Here is a 16,775-nt window from a genome sequence, read left to right on the forward strand (position 1 = left end):
TACCTTGGACTCCCTATAGGAAATACTGCTCTCTCAAGAGTTAGTAAGGAGAGAAGATTGACTAAGGATATAGTTACTTTTCAACACAACACCCCCACCCTCCCTCCATCGAAATAGGATTTTCAGGTTTGGGTTCACTAACTTGTTTAGGCTTCTTTAAAAATTTGCTCGACAACATTTTTTTTTGAGTTGGTGTGGATCCCCCCCCCCCGGAAAAAAAATTCTGGACCCGCGCATGGGGGTCAACATCAAAATTAGCTTTTGCTTCTGTCCATAATCTTGGGAATGGATATCACATTATTATCGGAAGACGTCACCTCGATTCAGTATTTTTAGTATTTTGATTTTCACTTGCCAAGGAATTGCTGTATGATTGTGCCCTCCCCACCCCACCTCAATGAAATTGCTTTCTATGGGCCTGGGGTGGGGGTGGGGGGTTAGTCATACAAGAGAGAAAAGTGATTATTTTCTCATTAAGTCTGTAAACGCTCCACTAATACGTAAATGCTTTCTTAGTCATTAGTCTTGTGTCAACAAGTTTCGAAAGAGTGAAAAGTTTTGTTGTCTCATCTGTTCGACAAAAATTTTTCACAGGTGTTATAATACTATGCTTCTAACATGTATTCTCTTCTTCCGTGAACAATCTTTACGGTCAGTAAATTTTTCTTTTGAGAAGAAAATAACGCTTTTTTTATTTTTACTTATTTCCGACCTAGTACTTATAGTGAAATTTATTTCTGGCCATTTCATTCTTAGCAGTCACAAGGTGTATTGTATAATTAACCGAGTTTCTTGAATAGTGTGAATTATTTTGCAAGTAAACATCCCCTTGTATAATTAACCGAGTTTCTTGAATAGTGTGAATTATTTTGCAAGTAAACATCCCCTAATGACAGAGGATCTCAACCTACTTTATTCAAAGTTCAAATATTTTAATACATATTAGAAAATATATCATGGAAATTATTTTATACCTAAATCTGAATCATAATCATAAACGGATATTGCTTCAATGCCTCTCTGAACAGTATGCAATTTAATGTATTAATAGAAGCACGGTACAGACAACTGTTGCCATTTGTAGAGCTTATTCACAATACCTAAACAGTTATTTCAACTTCCTAGTAGTTAAATCATTAACTAGTATAGTTTTTTTTATGGAAATTTATCAAGTACCTTCTAACAGCCATGTTTACCTTTATTTTCTTAGTTTTCTGTAATCACAGGAAAATCAACTAAGTTGAGACTCGAAAAATGATCCGAATAAGTATTCCGGTAATTATATAGAATAACAACAACACCAAGAAAAGTTAGCATATGATATTGACATTACAGATATATGATACTTAGACCAATGTGTTTGTTTGTTTGTTGTTTAACGTCCCTCTCGAGAATTTTTCATCCATATGGAGACGCCACCACCTGCAAATTTATACCTATACTCGGCACTTAGGGCCTTTGAGCAGTGATGGATCTTTTTCGTGCCAACACCTACTGATACACGGGACCTCGGTTTTTACGGTCTCATCCGAAGGGCAGGTCTTCACGTCCCACAGTGGGATTCGAACCTGCGACGTAAGGATCAACTTACTCCGCGAGTCTAGAGCAGATGCTCTAACCACTGCGCCACGCGGGCAACCCAATGTGTGTTTGTAAATATCAGCTCAAAAGTGCAAGACTGTGAATTTGGAATACAGAAATGACAAAGTATTAGTAAGGAGTAAAGGAGGGGTCCTTATTCTCTTTCTATAAATTACAGTTTTCAAAAAAGTTTAGCATTAATTGCATTTCACTGTTTCACTGACTCATAATAATAATAACAAGCATTCTGAGAGTATTGCATTAGCAATACTAGTCCCCTACCGGCAAGTGTAATCTGGTTCCCGTTAAGAATTGAAAATGCCATAATTCCTTCAAAAATCAATGAAGTTGAACGAATTGCAAACTTGATCTATAACTAATCAAGGTAAAGCCACATACCAAAAATCAGCTCAATATCTACAAGCGTTTAGAAGAAAATTGCGGAAAACCCGTAAAAATTGAAAAGGCCGTAATTCCGTCAAATATCGATGAAGCGGAACGAAATGCAAACTTGATCTGTAACTCATCAAGATACACTCACATACCAAAAATCAGCTAAATATCTGCAAGCGTTTAAGAGAAAAGTGCGGAAAACCAAGTGGGACAGACTGACAGACAGACAGACGGACAGACAGACGGACAGACGGACGGACAGACTCAGAGGAAACCTATAGTCCCCTCCGGTTTCACCGGTAGGGGACTAATAATAATGTCTTACAAGTCGTTTTACAGAAAAATAGTACTTTTGAATTCGGTGTTGGTATTTCTCCTTCATGTCAGACTATGAATTGATTCATGTGTGTTTCAGATAATGACTGACTCTTGCAGCATTTCTGAAAAGTATGTTATCTCTACTGGTAGCTGCAATGTCTGTCTGAGGCAGCATTTCTGAGAGTAAGATACTCCCTTTGTAACTACAATGATTACCTTATCTGAGACGGCATTTCTGGGAGTTTTTACCTCAGAGTCAACCTTTTACTACAATGACTGTACAAGGCAACATGTACATTGTGCAATATGCCTTGATAGACCGCCTTAACTTATAATGGTGAATGAAACTGTACATGTCTCAGGTATCTTTTTCTTTTTTTCTAATTAATGTTGTCATGAAATAGCTACAATGTAAACCAGTTTACATCAGTTTGACTGTCTGTGGCAGCACAGATGACTTTTTATTATGTTCTGTTTACAGTGCAAAACAATTTACATCAGTCGGATTGTTTGGGGTGGCATAGTTGATGATTTTTTTCCTGTTTACAGTGTAAAATAGCTTTTATCAGTATGACTGTATGAGGCAGCATAGTAATTAATTTTTATTATATTCTGTTTTGTAGTTCCATCAGCATTTGATAACCTTTTGTTACGTATATTCTGTTTACTATGTATACAGTTTGCAGCAGTATTACTGTTTGAGGCGACAAAGTTGATGACCTTTCATTATATTCTGTTTACAGTGAAGAACAATCTACATCAGTATGACTGTCTGAGGCAGCATAGTTGATATCCTTGTATTATGTTCTGTTTATAATTATAATTTCTCGCGTTACGATAATATAGTGAGAAATAGTTGTCCTAAAGGTTTGTAAACAAATTGTGTATACCGGCACTGAAGTTGCGTACTAGTATTGTGTTTGTATACTTGGAAACAGCCAATGAATGAGATTTTCGGGATTGACGCGTTCAAATAGTTTTCTCGTGGTATTAGAGTTCAGTAGCCAGCGCACGCTCTTTACCCGAGCAAGTCAATTTTTAACACATTGTAAAAAATTTATATGTTACATATTTTATGCAAAGAATTTGTAAGAATGAGTCTCCCATTCATTTTGTTTACCTCGCAAGGCTGCGGAATTACAGGTTTCCATAGATTTTTAACACAAAACTGTGTTGTTTTATTATCTATGGTTTTTCCCTGGGCGGCGAGGGTAGCATAGTTTATATGTTAACATTATGTTTATTTTATGTTTACATTATATTATACTGCTCTGTTTGATGTGAGAAACAGATAAATTCTAGTGTCCTCTAACAGTGCTCTATATTGCTTACATTCTTGTGTTTTTGATGAGTCAAAAGTGTTGACCTTATATGTACTGAGTCCACTGTTTTTTTTTTTGTAAAAATGTTGCATAAAATCAGGCTTGGGGTAATGCTTAATGTAATGGTAATGCATTGCTATGCATCACTTGAACTCAAAGTAATGCTAGTAAAGTGTAATGAAAAAATATTTGCATTACATGTAATTGTAATGTAATGCATTACTTTTTCAAATCCAGAGTAATGCTGGCATTACATAGCATTACATTTAAAAGGGATTATTTTGTTTATACCTATTTTTAAAAATTTTAAAATAGACATGGAACTTATTGTTTAGATTAAATAATTTTTAAATGATAGAAAAGAACGTAAAAAAAAACCAGGCATTATACTTTTAGCAAAGCAAAAATGTACATACTGTTGAACCATTTTTTCAAGTTTATCAATAAATTTAATTTACAACATAGGGTACCTGCCATTTATCCCCAGGAAAATATTCAAAGACAATGAATTGTTGGTGAACTGAAATCACTGTTGCTCACTTAAATGGCAAAAATACATGCAACTAAGGCGTTCAGTTAAATCAAATGTTTAGAATGTTTGAATTGATTACAAATTGAATAGTAAATTTAGATTTCAATGTTTCATTAAGATCTAAGGGCAGATCACTCTAACTGCATAAATATACTCTTTAGTGTGCAATATATAGAGGGTTCTTAAATTGCTGTATGACATCAATACACAAAAGTACATATTGTACATGTTTTTTATCTTATTGGCAATTGAAAAGATTAAACTTCTTAAGAATAATAAAAAGATATGTAAGTTATTTACAGTGTAATAAATACAAGTACATGTACTTGAAATCTGTTTTTTAAATATCATATCTTTTAATTAAGAATGTTGAATTTAAATTAATATTCATCAAGTTAAGTTTTGATGGGGTGTTCATGTTTATGAAAAGCACAAGTTTTGTATTTCTATTTTTTGACACCCCCCCCCCCCAAGTTATGGTAACACATTACTTTACTAAAGTAATGGTAATGTAATGCATTACTTTAAGAAATTACTAGATTTAATTTAATGCCCAAATTCTTGAAGTAATGGTAATGTAATGCATTACGTATACTTGACAATGTAATTCACCCCAAGCCTGCATTAAATGTAAAGTTAATTCCTTTGCCTGATGGTTTGTGCATTTGTTACTCTGCTTATTGTAACATGTCAGATTTTTGCGTTTTCCATTCGTCTCCTGGATGTAATGGATGGATGGGGCACTTGTCTTTAACTTGGTAGTTATTGACAAGTTTATGGCGCGTTTTTAAAGGGCTGTCCCATCTTTTTTGCCAATTTTTCTATCCGTATCTATATTTTTGCATTATGTATATTTATATCCTTATAAGGTATATATATATACATGTATATTGAACATGTGTAACTTTTGTACGTATTTGGTTTATTTGTTTGGTATTGTAATAAATACCCATTTACGACAATTAGTTTTTTATTTTATATTTTGCCAAAAAATATAGAAGAGTAGACTCATGGATGGAGATAATAAATTATATTGAGGAAATTCAAAGACGATGGTATAATTGAGGAAAATTTACATCTTCACGGTAAGTGCATTTTTAGATAATAATTTTATGCAAATGGCTTATAACTTAATGTGAACAACAATTAGAAATTGTGATAATTATTTTGATTTTTATCTTTAAAAAAAATCTTAAAACTTTTATTCTCTTCTGGTATTTCATTCACTGTCAAAGAAGAACTTGGCACTTTATAATATCAATTTAAGAGTACTTACGTATATAATCAGTATAATTTTTAAAACCCAAATTTTTACATGAGCAAAAACATGGTAGAAAAATCTATAGTTCCATTCTTATTGAAAAAGCAGTTCTATGTGGGGTCAAAAAGCCGGTTCTTTAATCTATCGTGAAAAACGGTTTTATAATTTTTTGAAAAGCCATCGATTTGATGTAATTATGGGGGAAAATGTGATGTCAATTTTTTTTTAAAGTTATGTAAAGTTTTTGAGGGTCTATTTTATACCAATTTTTTGAATATGTTATATCTCGGTACGTTTGAGGCTTCTCCTTTGCAGCAGTTGATATTTTTGTGAAAAGTAAAGTTAAGGGATTTGTAGAACATTTACTGGACCATACATCAAAGTTTTGTTCGTAAAATTTTTTTCTTTGAAATCCAATGATAGGTACTGTTAATTATATTTACCTCGAAGACTAGAATGACTTCACTTATTTACCAAAGTACTTTTTTCGGATCACAACGCAGATATAGCCGCATGAGTATTAGCCAATCAGATTTCTGAGCACGTGATTGCGCTTGTTTTCAGCAATAGTTAGATATATGTATATACACATATATAACCTTATAAAATCTCAGAATAAACGGGTATATTGAAAAAATTAAAGAATTAAATTGAAAACTTAAAATGTTGCAGCTGTCAAAATTAAAAAAAAGTTCAGCAATCAGAATTCCGTACATATGCAGTTATTTTTGATGATATCACAATGCAGAGTAGCGTATAATTTGCCCACACTCTGAATTTTGTCTTGTCTTGTCGAAAACATATAGCCATTTACAAAATAAACCGGTCAGATTTTAGTGCGCGTGCATGTATGCGTTTTCTAAATCTCTCGCATATATGTTCCTATAGTGTTTCATAATAATATGACTATGATAATGGGTTAATTTTCATTGTTACGAAAGATGGATACGGTCATTAAAGTATCAGAATTCATCATACGTGCATGCATATCCTTGCTTTCAGATTTGATAGTATCATAAAGTAATATTATACTTATCTATATTCTAAGTGTTGTCCTGTGTCATTGAAAACTAAGAAGGTTTTTGGTCGTTTATAGATTTAAAAAGGTTTCATCTCAATCGAATAAGTACATGTAGATTCCGAGAACACGCGCGGAGGGAAAAGTACCGGAGAAGAAACGAAGTAAAATCAATATGTTTCCAAACTTCGTTTGGGGAACATAAATATGAAAGCTCCAGCACCAACTGTTCAAAAGTTTTGGCCAAGGTTAACGTTTGGTAAGAAAGTGTGTCAAACTCCAAAGTCAAGTTCAAGAAGTCCAATATAACGCTTGTACATATTGAGCTGATTTTTGGTGTGTGGCTTTACCTTGATTAGTTATAGATCAAGTTTGCATTTCGTCCTGCTTCATTAATTTTTGACGGAATTATGACATTTTCAATTCCTAACGGGAACGGAACCAGATTACACTTGCCGGTAGGGGACTAGTATTGCTAATGCAATACTCTCAGAATGCTTGTTTTCTAAATTATAATATATAGAACCAAAACGAATTCATATAATTCTGGATCACAGATAACACATACATAGATTTATTGGTATCACTTTATTATAAATGTATAGAAACACACATACATCGTCAGGAATTGATCATTTGTAAGCCATGGTATTTCATTTTGTTTTCTTCAAATATCAGTTTTACTAGGGATATAAGGAAACTGTAATTTTGATAGCAGAAAAGCCATTTAAATCTTGAGAGCTTTTTTATTGGGTTCTTTCTACTACATTTAATAATAGTTTGGCACAAAAGATATTGACAACGCACTACTTATACTATAAATAGCATTATAATAATTTTAATTACATATAATTTTTATATTATGCTATAAAATACATCATTCGTTAATCATAAAACGTTTCACTTTTTGTTCTAAATCCCTTCACGATTTGTGGGCGTTGTCTTCATAATTTCCTTTCTTATCAGTTTTATATGTAAAGCTTATGTATCTTAATGCAAATGTTGATGAGAGAGATTAAAAAAAAACAACACATAAACATACTGCCAAGTGGAGCAATTGTATCAGCTTTCAGCACATTTGAGCTATTCAAACAGAAAGATTTGACATGTAGGTTGGTTTTACACATAAATCATCAATCAACATAAATTCAGATGTAGCATTATATCTGAAATCTTAATTGTACTTGTGTATTTGTGCTCCTGTCAGCAGATATGATTTATATAAGATACCTCGTGATAAATAATAAAAAAAAAATAATAACGAAAAAAAAAATCGTAAGATTTTTCCAAGGGTAAAATTAATTCCAAGGTCAACAATTTCTGTTCTAAAAGGACATTTTAAACATATGGGGGTTTTTTTCTTCTAAATTTGGGGTCATTTAGAAATCATGGACAATTACATGTATCGTATACATCACTGCCTTTAACTTTTTTAATGGATCTGCAAGTATCTTTACTTTTCTTTTTTAGAAAACCCCTAATATATCATTAATTGTGCTGGAGTGTGTAAACTAGAAAATTGTCTAATTTTTTCCCAATAAAACACACAAATGCCATTGAGCAGTTGGGAATCTTTTTCGTGCCACCACCTACTGCGACACGGGACTTAGTTTTATACGGTCTCATCCGAAGGATGACCCTGAGTGTCGAGTATAATCCAAAATTTGCAGCCCTCCACTGGTAAGTGGTTGCGTCCTCAATATGAGTGAAAAATTCTCGAGAGGGACGTTAAACAACAAACAAACAAAAAACATTTCATTTTAAAAGAATTTCTACTAAATTGTCACCAAAATGGACAAAAAAAAAAGGGGAAAAAAAAGAAAAGAAAAAGCATTGAATGTAGAATAGCATGGTATAAATTTAGAGGTTTTTATCACTAAAAAAATTTCAAAATTATAGTGTTGATTATGAAATAATTTATGTATTGCCCTTGTGGAAAAAAATTGTTAAAAAAGATTTTTTTTTTCTATTTTAACACGTCTTTAAAATGCAATCTGATCTGAACGATATGTGAACGCATATGAATGTCATGTTTTATTTTTCTTTATTCACATCATACATCATGTGAATTGAATTGTTTTAGTAGATTAGATGACTGCACTGAAAAGAGTTCTAGAGCAAATTATAAGGAGAAAAAGCCCTCAAACTTCTCTATATTTCAAAGTATTATTTAATTATTTATCAATTATAAAACCAAAGTTCTTACCATAAAGAAGCTGTCTCAAAACTTAAAAAATGTGACAAGAAAACAATATTTCGAAACACTTCATAGTATTGGCGCGTTTTTAATTTCATTTTTGGTTCACAAGTAGATCGTACCAATTTCAAAAAAGAAAATCTAGCAATCGGTGTTTTTTTTTTTATTTCAGTGAACTGTGTTGCCATGATTACTACAAATAAAAATTTCTTAAGGTAGTCCGATCCTCAGTTTCTGAAAATCAGGCATTGAATAATTGAAAATGCTCACAAAATTGTCTCCGAATTCTCAAAGTAATGTGAATTTACCCTCGGTAATTGTTCAAACTTTATCATTAAAGTTTATCATATTATATTGGTAAATAGTAAATCTCAAATAAATTTTCAGAAAATGCAAATAAAGACACCTACTATGCATTTTCTAATTGGAAATTTATCAACAAAAACATTTTAGGATAAAAAAAAAAAAACCCATAGGTATTCAGGCATTTTGAAGAAAATTGCATGATTTTTATACTTATACAGTACTTTAGTTTCTTCTGTGTACTTCAATTATTTTATAATGCATAGTTTATAAAATGTTTCCTATCATTGCAAAACACCATAAATAGTTTCTAATTTCATATCATGCTAATTAGCATTGGTATCTAAGGCAAAAGTAAAGGAAAATTTGATTTCTTTAAATCTTTATTATTAACATACCTTTATAGGATAAAAATATCAACGTTTTAAAAGAATGTTTCTAAAACTTCAAAGAACCTTGAATCACATTGAGATGCATAAAATAAAAATTGATGCATGAAAAGATTTCATATTTAAGTTTCATTTTGAGACTTTTAGAATTAAATGATAAATTAAAGAGTTATCCTTCCTGGCTGAGAATCGGATATCCTTAAACATTTTTTTAAAATAATGCTAATCTTTAAACAGTTTTACTTCTGATTTCAATTTAAAAAGAGGAAAGGATACTTAATAAGACTATGGTACATGATACAAAAATTAGAACGAACATCATCAAAACAGTCGATCCAAGAAAGTAAAAAGCGCGTGATAAAAATCATAAAAAATGAAAATAAACTGGTAATATTTGGATCGGAGGTTGTTCTCTATATATTTTTGAAATATCGAAAATCAGCTTGAAATTAATAGTCATGTTGGATAAATTTTTTTATGAAATGGGAATAATGGCTAAATTCATGACGGCATAATGCACAGATATATAGGTACATGTAACGTATTTACATAAAACACTGGGACCGTACCTGGTCAATTCCATGCAGGGTTTGGGGCGTTCAACATTTATTGATTTGAAATAATTTGTATGATTTTAGAGGACTGCAGAAATATACAAATATGTCCTAACATTATCTAGTTTAACAATAATCAAATGGTAAATCACTATAATAATCAGAGACAAACTATATATATAAATGATGGACACAAGAGACCAGTCGCCCTCGGATAACCGCATATACTGTTGGTTGCCTTATTCAGGACGGACAGTATATGTGGTAGCCCTTCAACTACTACACTCACTGTAGGATGCCTTATTCTTAATATCTCACATAATGATAAAAATGTCTTTACTTGTATATGGACACAGCACTGACATATAGGCTGCTTTTGAATTAATCATGTCATATCTAGTGAAATGACATTCCTTAGCATTTAAAAGTTAGCCCTGAAATAACTTTTTTTATTAGTTTAAGAGAAATTAACCTACCATTAAAAATTCTAATCATTATTTCTGATCATTTGTTATAATTCTCAGATCCTTCAAATGTCAAAGAAAAGAGATAATGTCTATTAGCTGCAGAAGAACAAATTGTTAAAAATTGAAATAAAAAAAATTACGAAACATGTATATTCATACATATTGGAATTACGCTGTGCATCTTTTTTCAGATGCAATTGTAAGCTGATATTTCTATTTTCGTTGTTAAATAGTGCAGACCCCTAGGAAGCAATTTCGGTTTTGGGGGCATGACCAAATATTTTTAATTTGAGGGGAGTGTCTGCCAAGCAAAAATTCCTTGACAAACAAGAAACAAAAGAGGGAGGGTACATTCCGTTATTTTTTAGGGGACACAAGCAGTAACTACTTAGTATGTTTCTAGTTTAGTATATAATTAATTTTAGCATTTGTTATGCAGGCCTGGTTGACTTTCACTTATGGAAGTCAAGAATGATATTGATTAGATAAACTCTGTCTGTTGTTAAAAGAAAACAATCCTAATAATTATTAGGTGACTAAATCGAAACAGAAGATTTTTCTTGAAAAAAGCAATATTATTTACATTTTTGCAATACTTTACGAATTTGTGGACGTTGTCTTCCATTTAAAACAATTTTTAGTTCCCGTTCTTTTCAGTTTTACATGTAAAGCGTGTATAGGCAAATGTCATTAATGGAGAAAGATATAAGAACACACTAAAACATTGCCTTCTAAAACAGTCTTATAGCCTCTAGCAGAATTAAGCATCAAAGAGAAATATTTTACATATTAATTTTACATAATAACAATCAATCTTAATAACTCCAAGTCTAGCAATATATCTTAATTCTTATTTGTGCATAAGTACCTGAGTTCTTATCAGCCGGATTAGATTTATGTGAGATGTATGAAGACAAAGTCTAAATATATTCTAAAATCTTACGACAATTTGATTGAGTTTCGAACATTAATTCCAGGTTCAAAGATTTCTTTCAAGTATTCTATATGGGCTTTTCTTTTTAAAATAGTTGTTCTTTTTCTTAGTTTAATGACATTGAAAATTCAACGACATGACTCTGCCTTAATTAGAGTTTTGTATTCAAACTTAATACAAAGCTCCGAATTTCTGTACTTTTTATTTAGAGAAATCCTCTCTTGAGTCATGAAGGGAAGGGCAAAAGGGGTCTGTAAACTGAAGTAAACTATTAACTTTTTCTGTAAATCAGATAAAGTTTGGTTTGCAGCATTTTAAAGGCAAAAAGAGGCATTGAAAAATCGTGATCTCCAGCAAGCTAGAGTTTCAAAAGTAGGAGCTGAACAAAAAGCAAGTTTTGTAAACATTTAACTTTTCTCCCTTTGCTCCTTCACATCTAAAATTATCCTTAGAATTATTATATATTATAATTATTGCTGAAATTATTCTGCAACTTGCTGCAGAGTGTGGCTAAATCTAGAAACATCTTTTTTCACCCTAGGATATTCCGGATATAAAGCCAAAACAGATCTTAATTTCCTGGAGTTTGGACAAAGTATAAAACAGAAAGTCTTTTTTTTTCGACAATTTTACCTTTCAGTATCTAGAAGTTTTTAGCTTAATTTTGATGAATCGTCTACTTCTGGAAAAATGTCTTAACTCAGTAAAAGATTTATGTTAATGATTAGAGAAAGTTTAAAAAACACATTAAGGTTTAAAAGATGCTTCAAAAATTCCGAAAATTAAGCACAAGGCCAAAAAAAAAAAAAAAAAAAATAAATAAATAAATAAACACAGTTTCGAATCTATGCTCCCTGGGTGAAGGATTTAACTTTCAGTGTGATAAAGTTACGCACTAAGTCTTTTAATATTTCTATTCTTGTCTTCTTTAAAAGGGAACACCAATCTTTCAACTGGAATCATAATTTCATAAATATTATGAATTCTGTGGAAGATGGGCCAGACATGAAAAAGAAGACCTTGATACTTTATCAGAATGGATTAAATGTATCAGATGTATGTTAAAATCACAAATTAACAAATTGAGGGGCAATATGAAAACCATCTATCCTTTTGTATTCAATAATTCAGAAGTGAAAAAAGAATCAGACTGCACGATCAATATGTACTGGTCCCAACTGACAAAGCAGGTAACAATATTGTCTTTGTTTGTAAGGCTCATTATTATAAAATTGTAATTTAGAAGAACTGGGAATTACTTGTTGTTAGGCCATTATTTACACACTGAATTGTCGATGGATTTTTCCATTATTAACAGATCATGACAATGAGCACACGGAGGGTGTGACCGGTCGGCAGGGGATGCTCACTCCTCCATGGCACCTGATCCCACCTCTGATGTTTTTGGGGGTCCGTTTTTGCTCTGCTCCTGATTTGTATTGTTTTAATCCACTTTGAACTTGAATACTGTTCTTTATCTCCATATTTCATTCTGAGCACCTTCCATGATTATATGAAATAATCAGTCATATGAGAATCTAAACAAAGAGGAAGCTTTAAACACCTAAATTTATGTTATTATTAGAGCAATTATTTTTCTCTAAAGATGTTTTTAAAATGGGTCAAATATTTGCTATCTACATACATACATTTTCAAGAGCAAATCAAAAATGAGGAAGCTCCCCTCCCCATAGAATTTTAAGAGTTTTTTAAATTTCTATGTAAAAGTAACTAGGTAATGGATCCCTTTAAAAAAGGTAAGGAGAGTCATCTGTTAGAAGAAAATTGATTTAGGAAAGTGTCTTGTAACCCCCATCTCTACGGCATAGAATGGAATTTTTTTTTAGGTTTGAGTAGTTACATTTATTATTATATTTATTTGGTTGTGAAAAAATTTCCAAGTGTGACATTTTTTGCAATTGATGTAGTCCCCCTGAAGAACATACAATCAATCTACTAGTCATATTTGTATAACAATGTGTTTAATGAAATCATTGAGATAATGCATTGTGTCAGTTTGTAATTTAGTATTTAAGTAAATTATAACATGATTAGCCAATAAAAAGCCTGCAGATTAACAGGAAGTTTGGTGTATTTGCCTGGCATATTTAGTATTCACTCTACCATTAACATTCTTTTCAGAAGTTCTTCTGCTCTGGTAAATCTTTTTGCAGTTTATTTTCCTTTTTGGGAATGTTATTCGCCACACACAAGACAGAAACATGCATGTTTTCATTTAGACCATTTCTCATAAACAGTTCAGATAGTTTTTCTTTCTTTCTTTTCCTTCTAAGATCAGTCTTATCAGTACATTTAAACTAGAAATTCAGGCTCCAATAATTTTTTGAGTTCATGAACGAGGGTATTAATCATGATAATAATCTTTTTACCTTACTTGAAAAAGTTCAACCAAGCTTCTATTTTCTTTTAATTTTTCACACTTTGATTCAACCTTTATGTGTTATTTGAGAATAACTACAAGCATGTTGTTAAAAAAAGACGAATATGAAGCAAACAGTACGTATTGAAGATAAAATAACAGCAGAGGTTTGTGAATTAATTTAATGTCATGCTTTTCTCCCAGTCTGCTTATCATAATATATTAATTTCTCAAAAGATAAATGGATTTTTTAAACTTTTGTTTCGTTAATATTTGTTAATTTTGCTACTTTTTTTTTTTTTTTTTTTTTTTTTGTGTTTTATTTTTGTTTATAAATGTTTGCTAAATTTTGTGTTTTTTTATGCCCCCGTATTCAGGGGCATAAAGTTTTGGCCCCGTCCGTCAGTCTGTCTGTGTTTGTCCGCAAAAACTTTAACATTGCCCATAATTTTTGATTGGTTGGAGCTATGGCTTTCATATTTCACATGTGTATTTTTTGTGACAAAACCTTTCTTTGGGTACCACCATTTTTGACCTTGACCTTAGAGTTTGACCCAGTTTTGCAAAATTCTACACAACTTTAACCTTGGCAAGACTTTTGAACGGTTGGTGCTAGGGCATGTGTAATCCTTGTGACATGACCTTCTTTTGGATGATAACAACTTTGACCTTGACTTTGGAGTTTGACCTACTTTGGAAAACTTTAATCTTGATCATAACTTTTGAACAGTTAGTGCTAAGGCTTTCAAACTTCACAGGTGTATTCTTTGTGACAAGACCTTTCTTTGGATACCAACAACTTTGACTTTAACCTTGACTATGGAGTTTGACCTGCTTTGGAAAACTTTAACCTTGGCATTAACTTTTGAACGGTTAGTGCTAGGGTTTTCATATTTCACACGTGTATTCCTTATGAGAAGACCTTTCCTTGGGCACCATTAATTTTGATCTCGACCTTGATGTTTGACTTAACGTTAACTGTTTGAAAAACGTTAACCTTTTCCATATCTATTCAATGGTTGCTGCTAGGACTTTCATATTTCACAGATATATTCCTCGAGACAAGACCTTACTTTAAGTGCCAACATATTTGATTTGCATTTGAGAAATTTAACATTCGCTATAAGTTGCCATACGGGGGCATCAGTGTTTCACAAACGCATCTTGTTTTTTTCTCCCTTTTTTTTTTTTTTTTGGCTTAAAGCAGTTTTAGCACACATTATTACACTATGAACTCTAATCTCGCTTGATTATGAATTTATTTTTCAAACGTAAAACCAGAGTTCTTTCTATATGGAAATTGTTTAAAAAATTAAAACTTGAAAAAATGTTTCTAATTTCATTAAATCTTGAATAAATCCCTTGTACTGCATTGTTCTCCTTAGCTCTGTTTCGCCTTATCGCAATATTCTTGCTATATCGAACAAAAAAACTTGGGTTGTTGACCAATCAAATGAAGCGTTATAACACCAAAACCTCCTGTTCCGCTGTCAAAGACGTTTAGTCTTTTAGTTTAGTAATATAAAACTTGTAAAATATTAAGAAATTTCAAGCTTTCTATGATGTTCACAATGCTACATGTACCTTTTCGCTGTCACCCTTATAAATCTTACAACTTTTCACCATTTTATACATGTTGTAGATTATTTTGAAATTTTGAATAAAAATATTAAAATCTATGCAGCTAAAGTTATTTTATTGTACTTAATATAAAAAAATTGTTTTTGTTGTTATTTTTGTGATTTTGATTAAAAGTTGCTTGTATCATCTGTTCTTAATGAAGATACTGATTCTGTGCATCAGTTTATTTACGATTTCGATGAACAGTGCTTTCAAGGCTACGAAAATAGGTATTTCTGTGAAAATTATTCAAAGCGCTACTTCTTCTAAAGTTTTGCCCGATTTCAATATAACTTGATAAACAAAGTACACTACACCAAATAAGATAATTCTTAGTAAAAGTTTTTGATGAGTAGTGTTGCCATGCTTATTACAAATAAAACTTATCGTGAAATTCTTGCAAAATGCCAAATCCTTCTACAGTTTGGTCTGATCTGATGAAAACGTAGTAGTTTTGAACATAATCTTGATTAACAAGTAAAGCATTCCAAGATTCGTAATTTTTTAATTAGTTCTGTTGAATCCCAGGGCAAGTATACATGTAGTTAAATATAGAATAGATTTGTATATATGAAAACGTTTTTTCTCAAGAACACCAGGTTTATAGCTAATCGATTCAATATAGTTGCATACATCTATACATACAGTGTTTAATCAACTTCCTAATATATAAGCAATCCCATTGCAGATTCAAACTTGGTCAACATATTGGACTAGACTTGGGCAGCAAGTAGGTAGAAAAATTTTATACATTTATAGATTGTTTATTAAAAATTGTTGGAATAACGTATTTTATTCTGAAGACAAGAGTTGGAGATTTCATATGTCTACAGTACAAAGTTATTTGTCAGGAAGTGAGTGGGAACTTAGGCGAGCGATGTGGCCCATGGGCATCTTCTTTATACTGTTTTTGACCTAGCTTATTGCCAAGATGATTTGTTCCGTTTTTATTGACTTGAATAATTAAATCGTGTCTTAGTTATGCAATATGACATAGTTTATAAAATATAAATAGTTTAACCTCAAGGCAGAGTGAAAATGTCAGCAATGTTTTTATTGAGATCATGAATGTGCAAGGTTAATGACATACATTTAATTACCTCTTGGCACTTAATAAAAAAAAAATTACTGTAAAAAAGAAAATAAATCATCATATCACACCAAACGTGTCAAAGTGATTCAAACTAATACGAAAAAAATGTTAAAATTCCTGATGAACGTATTCTTTTTGGCAAACTTATATACGATGAAATCATACCCCTTAAGAAGTTGTGTAAATACCAAAAAAAAAACCAAAAAAAAAAACCAAAAAAAAAAAACCGAATCAATAGTGATTTAACAACTTTTAGAAAAAAGTTTATAATACTTTTTTTTTTCAGTTTATGTCCATTATGATTTTAATATGAAGACAGGCAGAGACACGTCAAGCGTTATTGAAAGGGATACTAATACAGTTATCATGAATATGAAAATATGGGCGGGGCCTAGTGTCAATAATATCGTTTT

Source organism: Saccostrea echinata, unplaced genomic scaffold, assembly GCF_033153115.1.
Source record: "Saccostrea echinata isolate AGI-Se365-2 ecotype Australia unplaced genomic scaffold, CSIRO_AGI_Sech_v1 ptg000054l, whole genome shotgun sequence".
Classification (NCBI taxonomy): Eukaryota; Metazoa; Mollusca; class Bivalvia; order Ostreida; family Ostreidae; genus Saccostrea; species Saccostrea echinata.